The sequence below is a fragment of the Tupaia chinensis genome, unplaced genomic scaffold, assembly GCF_000334495.1.
Source record: "Tupaia chinensis unplaced genomic scaffold, TupChi_1.0 Scaffold000154_1, whole genome shotgun sequence".
NCBI classification, from domain to species: Eukaryota; Metazoa; Chordata; class Mammalia; order Scandentia; family Tupaiidae; genus Tupaia; species Tupaia belangeri.
This window is the reverse complement of record NW_006159625.1, coordinates 1196237-1214558: the sequence shown is the minus strand read 5'-3', so window position 1 is coordinate 1214558 and position 18322 is coordinate 1196237.

Here is an 18322-nt window from a genome sequence, read left to right as displayed (position 1 = left end):
CTAGGGTGTGCGTCTCTCAAGGTATGTGTGTGAGAGATAATATATTAATTTAAAAAAGAGATATTAGAAATGTTGCTAAAGACATCCAAAAAGAAAGACAAAAATGTGTTGTGTATACAGCCTTTGAAATTCAAAACAGAATTAAGCAGCAATACAAACTATAATTTTGGAAGACAATTTTCCAGATTTGTTTATTTCTCACTTTCTCAAAACAACCTAGCCTATACACCACACTCCTAAAATTCTCCCAGAGTAGAGAATATATTAATGGCCACTATTAAGACTTGGCTGAACTTTGGAGAAAGGAAGATGAAAGAGAGCCCCACCCCTTCGACTACTAGAAATTAATGGAAAGGAGGAAGAAAAGAGATGTAGGAATGCAAAAAAACATAATTAAGGTACATTGATAGTTTTATTCTCTGGGCCACAGGTAAAGTAAGAGTAATGCCCAGGGCAGAAGGGAACCCTTCACCACCCAACCCCTGATTTTTATTTGAGTGTAGAGAAGATCCCTTGGAAGACTGAGATCAATTTAAGGTCAATTCAGCTAGACAGCATGGTCAGTCAAAGGAAGTCCCTGAAATGTGTGCTTCCTGAGCCTCTCATTTCCAGAATGAGCTATGAGTTTGACTGGGAAACTTGCCAGAAAGGCTTGTGAGAGTGAAAATGAGGCATCGTCATACCCAAGTTGAAGAGAGTGGACCTATTTAATCTCAGCCCAACTCGATAAAGGTTTAAATTGTCGACTAGAACTGGGAGAGTTCAAGGCCCAGGAGGGCTCTGCAACCAGACAAGTAACAACCAGCCAGGTCACAAGTTCCAGCAGCAACACAAGACATTTTCTGAGGGAGAGAAAACAACATAGAGGAGTTTTTCTGACAGCTTGGGTATTCTTATTCGGGGAAATGGTAAATATTCTTTGAAAGGGCTATTTAAGCTACTCTAGCAGATTGTTAGCTATTTTTCTTCCCATTAATCTGTATAGAGAAAGACCATCAGAAAAAGACCAGATTTTGTTATGGAAAGATTGAAGATGTTACATTTCCTTTGCACATTAAAGTTGTGGTGTATGTGAAGATGTAGGGCTGCAATGCATGTTAGAGTCATGTTCGAATATATGATATATATATATGTGTGTGTGTGTATATATACACACATATATATACTTGAACTTATATTTTACAATGAATGTTTTTCATTTAACCTTCAACTCTTCCATATTTGATAAATCATTTTATTGACCTTTTATAATATTAGATTTGAATAAAGGATGGTTATTTCGAAGAAAAATTTCGATTGCTTTTTTCCTAGAATATAATATGCTTATATTATATCCTGTCACATTTTAGGTGATAAATAGGCTATTGATCCTGTTTTTTTTTCCATGAGTCGAGATTAATAGCCTGGAAACTGTAAAGGCCAAGGCTGTGAGACAATCACTGGGACAATGAGATTCTTTTTTTCTTTCTCTCTTTTTTTTTTTTTTTTTGAGAGTTTTTTTTTTGCTAAAGGTGCATGCGCTCACCAGACAGAGAGAGACAGAGAGATAGAAAGCAAGAAATCACCCCCCAGGGGGGATGGCCACACCTCAATCCTTTTTCCTCCATTCTCCTCTTGGGATCTTGGGTACGCACGCACACGCGCCTGGTGTGATTTTTTTTTAAGCCATTGGGTCCGGGACTCGAACCGCAATCAGATACGTGGGAGTACAGCGACATAGCCATTACACTAACTGCTGGTCCCAGGGACAATGAGATTATGAGAGCAGAGAATGGAGAGCTTTATTTGAAATGCCATACCAGAAGGACATGATAACTTGTAAAATCTTCTTCAATTTAAATAGTAAAATTTAGTAATTAATGTCAGGCCAAAGAGAGTATACCTAGAATGATAGAAATGGGATTTTATTCTTAATCATACAGGAAATGGAAAAATAATGTTCTTGAGTTGGAGATCAAAGTGATGAAACGGGGGAACCAGCAGTTAGCGTAATGGCTATGTTGCTGGACTCCCACGTAGTCGACCGTGGTTCGTGTCCCGGACCCGGTGGTTTAAAACTCACGCCGGGCGCATGTGCGTGCGTGCCCAAGATCCCAAGAGGAGAATGGAGGAGAAGGGATTGCGGGGTGGCCATCCCCCCCTGGGGGGTGATTTCTCACTTTCTGTCTCTATGTCTCTCTCTGTCTGTCTGGCGAGCGCACGCGCCCTGTAGTGAAAAAAAAAAAAAAAACCTCTCAAAAAAGAAAAAAAGTGATGAAACATAGTAGCAAGGTACATGATGTGCAGGATTCTGGACTAAAGGAAGGAAATTAATTGAGAGTTTATTTCGGTAATTCACATGTGAATTGATGAGTTCCCAACTATAACAACTAGTTGGGAAACAACCAAAGGAATATGTTAAAGAGCTATTTATAGAAAGAATCAATTTGTATAACAAAAGGAATAAAAGGGAGACAGTAAAACATCACCTTTGAGTGTGGGTGAGAAGACAGCTCGTGGCAAAGTAGAAAATTAGCAGCAGGTGACAGTATCTGCTTGACTGTGGTTGACATCTAAAAGAAGCAGTCCAGGTTAGGATTTTCCACATCAGTTCATCTTAACATCTGACCTAAAGTAAATAGGTGCTATTGAATATTCTGCCTCCCTTTTGTAGTAACTTGAAAAATTTTATTCTCTGAACCTCAATTTCTCTGAAGCCTTAATAGAAATCTCTTTAATTGAGTTATTCTGAAACTCATTAGGAACAATATATATTTGAAAAATGTTTAGTAAGCTGTAGGACAATATGAAAACATAATAATTATATTTGAAAATGTTTAGTGAACTATAAAATATTACCCAAATGTTATTTTTTTCTCTTCTTATAAATCAGCATAAAGTCAGGAACATCACAAGATGGCATTTTTTAATGGAGAGGAAAAAGAAAAGAATTTGAACATGTTTTGAGTATTTAAAATTAGTCTGCCTTATTTTTATTCTCAAAAATCATCATAAAATAACATAGTTAGATAAAAATTAAGGTTATGGTAAAATATAAAATGTTAGATTTGTATTAATTTGTTTGAGTTGTGTGTATGTGTAAATCACAGGTGATCACTGTGTTGCATTCCTCCACTCAGTCTCCCAAGTAGCTGGGATCACAGGTGCACACCACCATGTCTGACTCTTTCAGACAAGGTCTTACTGTGTTGTTCACATTGGCTATGAGAGTCCTATTCTCCTGCCCCAGACTTCAGATGATCTATAAGCTCCTGTTAATGTGCTTAGCTTATTGAGGTTGGCCGGGAATTAAACCTCTTGGGGCTAAAAGGTAACATGGTAGTTAAGGCAGCTGGATCCCACATGACTGACTACACAGTTCAATGTCTGGACATGGTTGAAAATCACACCAGGTGCATGTGTATGAGTGCCCAAAATCCAGAGAGGAGAATGGAGGAGGAGGGATAGGAGCATGGCCATCATTCAGGGGCGGGAGTGTGTGATTTTTCTCTCTCTCTCACTCTCTGTCCAGGAAGTGGATGTGCCCTTCAGCAAAACGAAAAACTCGAGCCTTCCATGTGTCTTCAGTTTTTCAAATAGCAGCATCCAGTGTTTGCTTACTGCAATTGATCTGAGATGTTAGTTTTTAATGGTGGATAAAGGAATACATTTTTTCATGGGTATTTTAGAATGTCAGATTATTATTTCTCAGAATTTTTTAGTTATTTCACTTATCCCACTCCATTTGTTTTTAGGTGTCAAACTGTGAATTTTTTTTTATTCATAAATGAAAACACTACAAAGACACATAATGCTTTTTTTCTCCCTATCCGACAAGGTGTGTGTGTGTGTGTGTGTGAGAGAGAGAGAGAGAGACAGAGACAGAGAGACAGAGAGAAAGAAAGAGAGAGAGAGAAAGTGTCTTCCAATGGGACCTAGTCATGTCACAACTTTTTCCTCCAATTCTCTATCTCGTAATAATCCTAGGCACACACATGAAGCCAGCATTTAAGCCATTAGGACCAGGACGCAAAATCTGGTCAGCCATGTGGAGTTTGGCTTCCTCTACATAGTATCCAAATTACTGAACTATAGGACCAGCCCAGGACACTCTTACTCCATTTCCTCTAGATATACTTTTAGAATATTTTTTATTCCAGTCATGCAGAATATAAATAATACCATATATTATTTTTTATAGTTCCACAATACTTTTTGTCTTTTCTTTACTTGTTTTGCCTGAAAAGCACATGCCCAGTATTATAACTTTTTGAACAACAAAAATAACATACATTTAATATTTGAAGTAATTTAAATATAAGACTAATTGCCAATATATCATGCAAGTGACACTAATTTCAACATTTTTAGTGTTATCTGAAAATAAGATAAGCTTGGGAAATCCTGGCTGAACAGTAATAAGCATGATCCTTTAATTCAGGACTTCTCAGAGCCTTTAAAAGCTCTACTTAAAGGGGGCTGAGAGTGGCCGTGCAACCCAGTTGCAGCCAGTGCAAAGCAATAGAAGTATTCTAAGGACCTCTCAAAAGCCGTTCGCTTTTCTTGATAAAAGTGGCAGTTGTCATGTCTCCCTCTCTAATTTCTTCCAGCCTGGAATGTGTATGTGATACCAAAATCTAAAGCTTTGTTTGTCTGTTTGTTTATTGTTTTTTGTTTTTGTGTGAACATGAAGACAACCAACATGCTACAGACAGAAGAGAATAATAAAAAGATTGCAAATATTAGATGACCACTCTCAAGTGACTTCAGCACTGCCTAACTCCAGTCTTACTAATTCAGACTTTCTATTCCTAATAGTTAGACATTATTTCAACTGGTGCAAAAAGTAAGCCAGAGAGATCACAAAGATTCTGGCATACCTTTACTTACTAGGTACTTTGGATTTATATTAATGATGATGATTTAAGGACTCAAAACAGGGACATGATCTGTTCAGAGTTCTATCTTATTAAAGTAACAATGGAAACACAGTAAAGTAGGAGTGATTAGAAAAAGGCAGGAGTTCAAAGAATATTAAGGAATGTATACTGACAAGATGTGTTGGTAAGAGAAAAAGGAATCATGTATCAAATTTCCATGATAAAGAGTGAGAACATAAGTGGTAGAATTGAGAGTACAGGAGACTGATGAATTAACGCTGGAGACTGAGTTTGAGATGCCAAAGAATATCAAAATGGCTTTTGGGTGAATGGCCCAAGAGACATTGGGTCTGGAGAGAGAAATATGGAAACCACCAATAGCAGTGACAGCCCGAGGCTATAGCGCGGGTAAAAAAGCAAGTAGAATTTGGAAAACAAGAAAAGTGTATCATAAATAATTCTTAAAAACACCAATATGTAAGGAAATAAAAGGAAGAGATGCCTTTGAAGAAGACAGTGAAAGAATGGGCCAAAGAGGATAGAAAAAAATCAAGAGGAAAAGGCGAAGGGATCACAAATACCAAAGGAAGAAAAGTTAGAGAAAGAGAACACGGTCAATGGGTCAAATTCTGCTGTTCAGTAAGTGTTAAATGTTAAGCAAGATAAGAGTGGAGAGTTGGATTTAGCAACTCAGAGATTATAGGTGACCTTGGTGGCAACCGTTTCAGTGGAGTGTTGGGAGGCAGAAAACAGATTGCAGTGGGTTAGGGCTAATTCCAAGTGAGGAAAGTGTGAAAGTAGATGGTCAGCTGAAAAGGGAAGGAAAGAGGGAGTAAGGAGAGCATGGTACAAATTATAGAGTTGCAGCAAATGTATAGGTTGTGGGTTAAAAACTGAAAGAGAAAGAAATTAAAAACATCAGGGATAGTGGAAAAATTGATCAAGTGAAGCTCTTAAGAAGACAAGATAAGGTTTAACCTTGTCAGAAAGATTAACTGTAGAAAAAGATGCATATTACTTTTTAGTTGTGACATCAGTGAGCTGAAGAAATTTCTGACTTCATTGGAAAGAAATTAGTTGGAATCCAAATATATGTGAATTAATAAGGTTATTTTATGGAGTGGGGGAAAGTTTCTATTCATATTAAAATTATGTTTGACTGGCAAAGAGTCTACTGTTATATGATCTTGGGCATTTACCTTTTTTTTTCCAATTTGCCAGAGGGTACTGCACTCACTAGAGACACAGAAGAGAGAGAGGGAAGCAGGAAAGCACCATTTAATGGGGTGTGGTCACACAGTGATCTCTTCTCCTCCATTTCTCCATCCTGTTAGGATTTGAGGGTCCACACACACATGCATCTGGTGTGTTTTTCAAGCCACTAGCTTGCCACGTAGGATCTAGCTCCCTTAACTACCAAATCACAGCCCTGCTCTGATGTTGGGCATTTAAATTGCTTCCTTCGGGACCAGCAGTTAGCATAATAGCTATGTTGCTGGACTTTCAAGTAGTTAACCGCGGTTCGAGTCCTGGACCCAGTGGCTTAAACTCACGCCGGTTGCATGTGCGTGTGTGCCCAAGATCCCGAGAAGAGAATGGAGGAGAAGGGATTGCGGTGTGGCCATCCCCCGTAGGGGGTGATTTCTCGCTTTCTGTCTCTCTCTCTCTCTCTGTCTTTCTGGTGAATGCATGTGCCCTACAGCAAAAACCTCTCCAAAAAATAAATAAATAAATAGATTGCTTCCTTCACAGTAGTTCCCCAGGAACTATTTTGAATTCTCACCAGCAACAGATGAATGATCTAATCTCTCTATTGCTAAATTTTGGGGCCATCATTATTTTTTATGAAGGTCTTCAAAAAGCTAATGGAACATACATATTATGAAAATACAAAGCATGGATTTAAAAAATTTGTTGCACTAAAATACACTTGTTCTTTAATTCTAATTTCCCACAAATTTTTGATGTACTCTTATATTTTATCCATTCTCGTAAATGTGTAGCAATGCCTCAGTGTGGCTCTAATTTTCATTTACCTAGCAGCTAATGACATTGAGCATATTTTCCTGTGCTTATTTATACATGTGAGATGTCTGTTTATGTCTGCTTGGTTTTTTTCCACTGTTGACTTTTGATAACTCTTTATATATTTTAGATATAAGACTTTTGTCAGATACATAGTTTGCCAATAAATCCTGCAAGAATGCAACTTGGCCTTTCGTTATCTTACCAGGCCTCGCATAGGGCACATGTTTTAGATTTTGAAGCAATTTGGTTTGTGAAGTCCTACTACAGGTTGTGATATTAATGTCAAATCTAATATTTATTTGCATATCTCTTTGTCTTAAAGATTATCTCCTCCTTTTTTTCTCAAAGTTTTATGGTTTTATATTTTATAGTATGTCCTTGACCTATTTTGAGTTCATTTTTTAAGAGGTTTAAGGTTTAGTTCAAAGTTTGTTACTTCGTTTGTTTAATTTTTTGCCTAATGATGCCCAACTTTTCCACCACTATTTGTTGGAAAGGTTTTTCTTACTCTGTTACATTTATTTTGTACCTCTATCAAAAACCATTTGGACATATTCATTTGAGTCTATTTTGGGGTTCTCTATTCTGTTCAATTGCATTAATGTGTTTGTTTATCCTTCTACCAACACCACATTGTCTTCACTATTTTTGCTAAGTAGTGGACTTCAGGATTTGGTAGAGTAAATCCTCCCTTTTGTTTTTTATCCCCTACGATTATTTTAGCTATGCTAGGGCTTGTGACTTTACAAATAACATTTTAGAATAATCTAAACTATTCTTTATCTGCAAGTATGTGCAGGGATTTTCAGAAATTCCTTTGATTTTATAAGTGTGGTAAGGATTAACGTCTTTATGATGTTGAGCCTTCTAGCCAATGAAAACAGTGTATTTCCTATTTAGATCTTTTTTGATTTATGAATCAGCATTTTTGTAATTTTATATTGGAGGGATTATTGTTAGTGGTATTGCTTTTGATTTTGACATCCATGTGTTCATTTTTACTATGTAGAAATGTAATTGGTTTTTGTATGTTGATATTGCACCTTGCAACTTTACTGAACTCACTGTTAGTAGTTCTTTTTATTTTTCCATTGTTTCTTTGTTGTTGTTGCTGTTTTTCCCAAAATGGCACCTACAAATAGAGATAGCTTTATTCCTTCCTTTCCAATTTCTGTACCTTTGCTCCCCCCTCTTCTTGCCTCACCTAAACTCCCAGTACCATACTGAGAAAGAATGATGACCATGGGTATCCTCACCTTGCTCCCAACCTTAGAGGTAAAGCACTCATTTTTTTTTGCCCCTAGATATGATGTCAACCATATGATTTATGTAGATGCTCTTCATCAAGTTGTGGAAATTCCTCCCTCTACCACATTCCTACCTGGCTGAGTTTTTGTGTGAATATGTGCGTGCGTGTGTGTGTGTGTGTGTGTGTGTGCATGTGTGTGTGTGTGCGTGAATGGGTATTGACGTTTTGTCAAAAACTTATTCTCCACCAATTAATACAATCATAAGGTTTATTTTTAAATATCAAAATAGCTTTGCAGAACTGAAATAAATTCCACTTGGCCATGGCAGGTAATTGTTTTTATATTGGATATGATTTGATGGACGGGATTGATAATACTTTGTTGATGATTTTCATGTCCAAATTTATGTGATATGATAATACTTCAATGAGGATTTTCATGTCCAAATTTATGAGTGATATTGCTTAGACTTTTTTAAAAAATATTTTGCCTGCAGGAACTAGCAGTTGGCATAATGGCTATGTCATTGAACTCCCACGTTGTTGACCATGGTTCGAGTCCCAGACCCGGTAGCTTAAACTTACACCACGCGTGTGTGCGTGCATGCCCAAGATCCTGAGAGGAGAATGGAAGAGAAGGGATTGCAGCATAACCATCCCCACCCTGGGGGGTGATTTCTCACTTTCTGTCTCTCTGTCTTTCTGAAGTGTGCATGTGCCCTACAGCAAAAACCTCTTCAAAATATATATACATATTTTGCCTGATTTTGAAATCAGGATATCATTAGCTTAAAATAAAATGACTTTAGAAGAGTTTTCACCTCTTTTATGGAATAGATTGTTTAGTATTCATGTTAATGCTTCTTTAGTTTGGTAACATTATCCAAAGAAACTAACCAGGCCCAAAGATTTTTTTGTAATGTAAATTTTCTAAGGTTATAGGACTGTTCAGGTTGTCTATTTTACCTTGGGTAAAATTGCAAATTAGTACTGTTTATAAAATTCATCCAATTCTTATAAGTTGTGGAAGTCATAAGGTTTCTTTGGTAGTACTCCATTATTCTTTAAGTAGTGTCCTGATATGTATTTTTTAAAAGATTTATTTATTTATCTATTATTCAGTTTGACCAGAGAGAGAGAGAGAGAGAGAGAGAGAGAGAGAGAGATTGAGAGAGAAAGCAAGTCTCCAGGTCTGGTACTCAAACCACGGTCAGTCACGTGAGAGTTAAGCGCCTTAACCACCAACGCCACCTGCCACCCTCCCATCTGTATTGATGTCCTTTGTTTCATTCTTAATATTTATTATGTGTGTGTTCTCCCTTATCTTTGTTAGTCTTCCTAGAGATTTTTTAAAAATAATTATTTGTTTTCATAAAACAAGCTCTTTGTTTCATTGATGTTCTCTAATTGTTTTCCTGCTTTCAATTTAAGTAGTGTTTACTTTTATCTCTATTGTCTCCTTCTTTCTTTTTGCTTTGAGATTATTCTTTTTTTTTTTCTTTTTCTTTTTTAGTATATTGAGCTACAGACTTAGATTATCTATTTGGGAGCTTTTCTCTTTTTTAATGTTACAAATTTCTTTCACATCATTGCTTTAACTGTGCCCTACAAATTTTGATGAGTTATATTTTCATTTTCATTCAGTCATGTATTTTTTGCTTCCTACTTTTAAGAATATAATTGCTTTGAGTATTTCCTCTGCATGCATTGAGCATCACATCATATGTTAAAATTTAGCTTCAACCATATGATTTAAGAAACACACAAAATAAGAGCATCTACTTACTCCTATTTTTATATATTCTGATGTTCTTTTCTCTCTGGAGTTCTAAGCCTTCTTTTCTGTTTAAGCTTCCTTCAGGTTTTTCTTAAGATAGGTTTTCCTTTTTTCTTTTCTTTTTTTTTTTTTATTTTAATTTTTAAGAGGTTTTTGCTATAGGGCGCGTGCGCCTGCCAGAAAAACAGAGAGACAGAGAGACTGAAAGCGAGAGATCACCCCCCACAGGGGATGGCCATGCCGCCATCCCTTCTTCTCCATTCTCCTCTCAGGATCTTGTGCACGCACACACATGTGCCCAGTGTGAATTTAAGCCACCTGGTCTAGGACTCGAACCATGGTCGACTACGGGGGAGTCCAGTGACATAGCCATTATGCTAACTGCTGGTGCCAAGAGAAGGTTTTCTAATAACAAATTATTTTAGTTTTCTCTCATTTTTATTTTCTCTTCACTCCAGGATATTTTTAACAAATATAGAGTTTAGAGGTGGAAGTTCTTCTGTTTCTTTAATTAAAAAGTGTGATACTTTCTCCTCTGTACTCCATGGTTTCAGATGGGAACTCGCTATGGTTTGAACTAGTTTTCTCATATAAGCAACGTTTCTTGCTGGATAATATTATTTTTGGCTTTTAAAATTTTTAATTAACATTTTATCATTGTACATCTTTACTGTGTAGCACATGATTTTTCCCAGCATAAATACGATACATATTGGTCAAGTTAGAAACATTACCATATATGTTATCATAATCAGATAACTGTTCTTTTTTGTGTCTATTAAATGTTTGTTTTTGTTTTTACTGGCTAGCTTCATGATTATTTTCTTTGTCCTTAATTTTCAGATTAATTATTTAGTTATGATGCGTCTTCGCATGGATTTATTTATTTTAATCATATTTTGGCTTTAGTAAGCTACTTGTATCTGTAAGTTTATATCTTTCAACAAATTTGGGGAATTTATAGTAAATATTTGTATTTATGCTTTTTAATCCCACTGTTATTTTTCTGTCTGAAATTCCAATGATGCAAATGTTATCTCTTGCTTCTTTTCCATGGGTCCCTAAAACTTTATTCATGCATTTGCAGCTTATTTTCTGTTGTTTTAACTGGGTGAATTTATTTTTCTTTCCTCAAAAATTTAATGTTCTCCTTTATTTCCACTCTATTACTGAGCCCATCTAACAAAGTTTTTGGGGCTTATATTGCTGTTTTTATTATTGTATTAGTTCTATAATTTCTGAATCTTTCTTTTTAAAATTTTTTGAGAGAATTTTGCTATAGGGTGTGTGTGCTTGCCAGAGATACAGAGAGAGACAGAAAGACAAAGTGAGAAGTCACCCACCCCCCCCAGGGAGGATCCACACTGCATACAGTTCCTTCTCCTCCATTCTCCTCTCGGGATCCTGGACACTCAATCATCTGGTGTGAGTTTTAAGGAACCGGGTCCAGGACTTGAACTACTGTCAACTATGTACATAAGAGTCCAGCAACATAACCATTAAGTCATCTGCTGGTCCCAAAGAAGGAGGACGTAGGAAAAAAAGAGCTACTTCATCTTGCCATAATTGAAAGTTTTTAAGTTTTTTTTTTTGAGAAATTTTCACTGTAGGGCACATGCACTCGCCAGACAGACAGAGAGAGACATAGAGACAGAAAGCGAGAAATCACCCCCCAGGGGGGATGGTCACGTCGCAATCCCTTCTCCTCCATTCTCCTCTCAGGATCTTGGGCACGCACGCACACGCACCCGGCGTGAGTTTTAAGCCACCGGGTCCGGGACACGAACCGCGGTCGACTACGTGGGAGTCCAGCGTCATAGCCATTACGCTAACTGCTGGTTCCCTAAGTTACTTTTTTGTACATATAAAACTTCTCTCTAATGAAAGAACCCATTGTGAAAATGACTTCTAAAGTACATATTTTGAGAAAATTGATTACATACACAGATACATTCACACTTGAAATATAATATTCTATATCTAGGAAATAAAGCACAGTGAAGGAAAACACGTGCTTTAAGATAAAGTTGCTTATGTTATACTTTCTATGCATCCATTGTAAAAGAGTATTCAACTTGTAGAGTAGTGGTAAGGTTGAAAAGGTGTCAGAAACATGTAAACAGATGATTAAATATTATTTCCCATACTTTTGGAAATATGATTTTCATAATGAATGCAGTCATACAACATATAGAACTTCTAAGTTTGAATAGACTTTACTGATGACTTCTTTCATCCATTTTAAAAAGACACAAGAGGGACCATCAGATGACATAATGGTTACATCACTGAACTCCCACCTAGTCAGTTATGGTTTGAGTCCCAGACCCAGTGGCTTAAACTCACACTAGAAGTGTGTGTGTGTGTGTGTGCCCAAAATCCTGAGAGAAGCATGGAAAAGAAGGGATTGTGGTGTCGCCATCCCCCCCGGGGGATGATTTTTTGCTTTCTGTCTCTGTCTCTGTCTCTCTGGCAAACACATGCACCCTAGAGCAAAAATCTCCCATAGTTAAAGAAAGACACAGGAATTTAAAGTAAAGAATATTTCCTAATATTTGAAGCCATTTGGTTAGTTAAAAGGACAAGAATCTAGACCAGTGCTTTTCAAGTTGTGATTCAAGGACAGTCGGCAGTTTTATCACCTGGAAACTTTGTTAAACATGTAAATGCTGGAGCTCTCTTTCTGACCTATGGAAGCAGAAACTGTGAAGATTATACCCAGGGATTTTCATTTTAACAAACTTCTCAGGTGCTTTTGATGCCGATTAAAATTTGTATTTTGGGTATTTGTTTTTGTTTTTGCTTTTTTAGGTTTTTGCCGTAGGGCATATGCTCATTAAAATGTGAGAACTACTAGATTACACAGTGATCTACCTCTCAGGATATTTACATCGGAGTAGGGTGCTTTCTATTTTAATCAAGTGGACTTTTTTAGTTCATTTATGGTACTTAAACTGATGCACAGAACTCCTACACTGTAATGCTTTTATAACATATTGGAGAGTCTTACGTTTTGACATCCATATCCTCTGCCATCTTGAAAGAAAAAAATCATGTCCACATGTCCTTCTAAACTCCTTTCCCTGCCAATATAGCCAACATCATCCTGCAGTATTCTCATGGGGGCAGCATTAACTGTGTCTGTTAACCTTATTCTGGTCAATATACAATTGAGTTGAACAACCTGCATTTTTTAATATGTGTTTTTTTTTTTTTTTTTTTTTTTTGACGAAGTATATAAATACCCTTGGAGAAAACCCTGAGGATTTCAGACCTCGGTTTGTTTGAAACTTCCTTCGGCCCTTGGTCAGGATTTGTGCCTCTCTACATACTTCCACTTTTAATTGTGGGAGTGATAAATTGTCCTTGATAACACAACTGGCAAATAGAATAGAGTCAACTTAGGAGACGTCCCTAAGCTCTCATCTACCCCTCCCTTTGGGTAGACACTATCATCTTGAGAATTCCCAAAGCTCTATGATTAGATCCACGGAGATCATATCAATGACCTGGGGAAGGGTGAGAATAGTAAAGCTACATCTCTGTTGTTACAATTTATGAGGAATTAATGACAAAGATCTTAGTGAGCCGTAAGGCCACCCAAGCTTTTCCCATGTTATCTTTTCTGAGCACGTGTATAACTTGATTCTTGTCAGCCACACTTTTAAAAGACACTCCATATACATAGTCCTTAAACTTATCAGTGCTTACCCATTTTAGGATAGGAGATCTCTTTTGTGGATAGACTACTGTCACCCCCTAGACATATTCCAGCTGGCAACAGATATCAAGTTGTGTTCCCTCTCTTTGTTTTGACAGACTACTGCCCATCGGTAGTCAAAGGTGGCAGCTTTGTAGATAATGAAAAGCAAGAATCAGTGAAAGGGAGTCAGGGGTTATGTAATCTACCAAAGCACCAATAGGTTATAGACCTCCCCCACATCTTCCTGTACATTCTGAGAAGCTAAAGAGTTATGGAGAAGGAAGCAGAATTCCTATTACCGGTGTAGTGCCCAGCTTCAAGCCTACATTTGTCATTATCTTTGCAATCTAAGAATATTTCATTACAAGCTTCTCTAGCAACGACTCAAAAATAATTCTATTGGATTGTCACAAAAGTCATGACATATTTTTTCTATGACAAACTGTGTCATGACTTTTTGGACAACTCAATATATTCTATAAATGTAGATAAATAAATGAATCTCAAAAATGTGTTTATATCATATTAAAAATAATGAGAGAAGAAATCCTTTTAGAATCTTTTTTTAATGATACTCTGGCCTTGTATGTTCAGTCCTTTAAAATCCACTCTTATCTTTTAAGCACATGAAGGCATTTACTTTAATGACTCATTAGGACAGGCACTTGGTAATAACTAGCTTGTTTTTTTTTAAATTATTTTATTTAACTTTATTTATTTTTGTTTTTGTTTTTAATTTTGACCAGAAAGGGACAGATTGAAAGTGAGTGAGAAAGTGAGAAAGCAAAACTTCAGGTCCGGTACTCGAACCACAGTCAGCCATGCAGGAGTCCAGCACCCTTAACCACCATGCTACCTGATGACCTGGTAATTCCTAGTTTTTGAAGTCTGACTTTATTGTATAAGTCATTCTCAAAAATGCATCAAATAGATTCTTACTCCTTTATTAATTCAAATAATATTAATTGTGGCATTACCACTTTCTTTCATTGCATTAATATCTGGAAATAATTTCTTCTCTGTTATAACACCTGTATTAGGTTTTTTAATATGATCAAAAATAAATCAACAATTTTTTTCTTAAATTAATTAAGAAAACATTGTATTGGAAGAGTTAACCTAGTGGCAAGCAAGCATGAGAAGACCAAATTTAGGTGGCCCCAGACTTTCATTTCATCTTTTCAAAGAGCTGGTTTGGCATGTCAGTGCTCAACTTAAGATCATGCTAACTCCAACTCAGCACTCTAGAGGTTACCCTTTTCTAAAGAGACCATTTTTTTGGTCAAAGAAAGAGCTTCTATATTGTAATAGTGTTATAGAATGAGGCAAAGATGGCATCTGTATATTGGTCCCAGCACACTGTTAGTAAGAAGAGATCATAGGTTTCTAATTATAATCAACACATTAATGGTTTCATGCAATTATGAAGTAATAAGCAAGTCTGGAGAAATTTTGGTGACTGGATTTTTGGAATGGCTGCAGATTGTGCGTATACTTGTGACTCACATGAAAGTTCATTATGGAATCTTCTGCATATCTATCAGTCTTTCTATCCAGTTATTGCAGAGCTAATTTAATGGGTTCATGAACAAAGTGGCAAAGTGAAAAAGGATGAGTATTATTTATGTGCATAATAACATGGGTTTTCCTTCAGCAATGATGAGCTAACAATGACCTTCAATGAGTACTCTACCTGTCAACATCAAAGACCAGTGCTAAATCCCCAATAAGATGTTTATACCTTAGAGACTAGTGAGCCACTAGAGGAAGATTTACTATATTCTACTCTGTCTGTCATGGGGTTGCAGCAATTATTTCTCATTACAAAATAAACCTATATTATATTGTAATATAATATTAATGCGGTTGATATCCATACAAACTAAGCTTTTGCCAGCACCATCATGTGTGAGCATACAGATAGTCTTAGCCCACTGAACATTGCTTCTGACCAGAGAACATTTTCAATAGCAAAAATGAGTTAAGGAACCACCAGGTGGCATGGTGGTTAAGGCACTCAACTCCCACATGGTTGTCAATGGTTCAAGTCCTGGACCTGACAGCTTGAAAACCATGCCAGGCATGTGTGTATGTATGCTCAAAATCCTGAGAGGAAAATAGAGAAGGGATTATAGCATGGCTTTTCCCTGCTGAAGGGTGACTTCTCATTTTCCCTCTCCCTGTCTCTGTCTTCTCTCTCTCTTGCAAATGCATGTACCCTGTTGCAAAAACCTTTCAAAAATTGAGATAATGGGTTCACATCTGTCTTAATCCATTTGTGCTGCTATAACAAAATACCTGAAATTTCATGATTTATTTTAAAAAGAGGTTTATGGGACCAGCAGTTAGCATAATGGCTATGTTTCTGGACTCCCATGTAGTCAACCATGGTTCGAGTCCGGGACCCGGTGGCTTAAACTCACGCCGGGTGTGTGTGCGTGCATGCTCAAGATCCTGAGAGGAGAATGGAGGAGAAGGGTTGAGGTGTGACCATCCCCCCGGAGGGTGATTTCTCGCTTTCTGTCTCTCTGACTCTCTCTGTCTTTCTGGTGAGCGCATGCACCCTGTAGCAAAAACCTCTCCAAAAAAATAAATAAATAAATAAAATAAAGAAAGAAAAAAAGAGGTTTATTTGGCTCACAATTCTGGCATCTAGTTCATCCAGAGGCATGGAGCCGGCATCTCACAACGTGGCCAAGGAAAGCAGAAAGGAAAATGGGTACATGTAAAGAGAGAGAGAGAGCTTCAGGAAGCCAACTTGTAGCTTTTGATATGACCTATTTTTGCAGTAACTAATGAGACATACTCCCTTCAAAGACAGGGAATTAATTATTTGTGAGAGTTTCTTCCTCATGTCTCAAAGCCCTCCTATTAGGTCCCATCCCTCAATATTGCTTCATTAGGTGTCAAGTTTTATCATATGTTTCAAACCCAACACTTAAATTACAGCAATATCTAGAAGACTGATGTGCTTACTATGGATTCAAATACCCAGAAGCAATTGACTTAATAAAATGGAAGAATATTTTGAGACTCAGCTATGACACCACCTAGAGCATAACATCTTCTGGGATTCATTCCCAAAACATGCAAAATATGCTTTGAGCCACATGCCATTTTTTTATGTCATGATACACAGGTTTTTACACAAAGAATGAACTGGTAATACCTCCTCTCAGTATTTACTCTGACTAAACTTTAAAAAAAAAGTTTGTTGATTGCCTCCTCAATTTTGGGGTCTGTGCATAAATATTCATGGGAGAATATTCCAACAATGTACACAACCCAGTATAGCAAAGGCTGCTGAAGGCTCAGGCTCTTCTGGAAAGTGGATTATGGTATCTCTACCAGGTAAAGAACCATTATGAGATAGGGTTACTTAAAGGCAATTGATACATGAAATGTAGTAGAGTAAGAAAGTTAAAATGACTGTTATCATTTGTAGTTATAGAAATGAGGACTACAGAAAGTGAATAAATTTTCTTCTTGATATTACACATTACAAATTATATATACTTATATAAGTAGTAATTATATAATTCATGTATGCATATATGCTCTTATACTCCAAATGTTTGTATAGTCCCCCTAAAATACATATGTTGATATTATTATTTTTTTTTAATTTTTAGTAGAGGTTTATGCCTTAGGGTGTGGGCACTTGCCAGAGAGAGAGAGAGAGAAACAGAGACAGTGAGAAATCACCCTGCAGTGGGGATAGCCACACCACAATCCTTTCTGCTCCGTTCTCCTCTCAGGATCTTGGGCACACTTGCACAGGCGCCTGTTTTTGCACACGTGCACGGGGGCCTTTTTTTTTTTTTTTTTTTTTTTTTTTTTTTTTTTTTTAGGTTTTCGCTACAGAGTGCATGCGCTCACCAGAGAGAGACATAGAGACAGAAAGTGAGAAATCACCCCCCAGGGGGGATGGTCACGCCACAATCCTTTCTCCTCCATTCTCCTCTCGGGATCTTGGGCAGGCACGCACATGCGCCTGGCGTGAGTTCTAAGCCACCAGGTCCGGGACGCAAACCGCGGAGGACTACGTGGGAGGCCTGCTGGTTCCCAAGATTCCTATTTTTATGACTTAATTCTCCCATAGGTAAAACCTCTGTGTCCGAGCTCCAAAGATGGAGATGAGGATAGTGGTCTACTTTTCTTAAGTGATAGCTCTACTTCGGGGAACCAGCAGTTAGCATAATGGCTATGTCGCTGGACTCCCACGTAGTCGACCACAGTTTGCGTCTCGGACCCGGTGGCTTAAATCTCATGCCGGGCACGTGTGCGTGCGTGCCCAAGATCCTGAGAGGAGAATGGAGGAGAAGGTATTGTGGCGTGACCATCCCCCCTGGGGGGTGATTTCTCGCTTTCTGTCTCTCTGTCTCTGTCTGTCTGGCCAGTGCACGTGCCCTATAGCGAAAACCTCTCCAAAAAAAAAAAAAGTGATAGCTCTACTTTGAGAGTGGATTTCTGGGCAGAGACAGTAGGCACTGGTATTCTCAGATTGCCTATTATGGCATGAAACTTCTGCTCAATAAGCAACCTTGAATGAAGATAATTGGGGCCCTATGTTCTTGCCAGCCATAAATTGGGTAAAATTTCTACCCTACAATATGGAGCTGGCTGATAAAGGAAGCCACAGACCTCTCAGTCACTCTTGCCTGGAAGAGCATTTCTGCAATATAGGACTGAAGGTGATATATAGT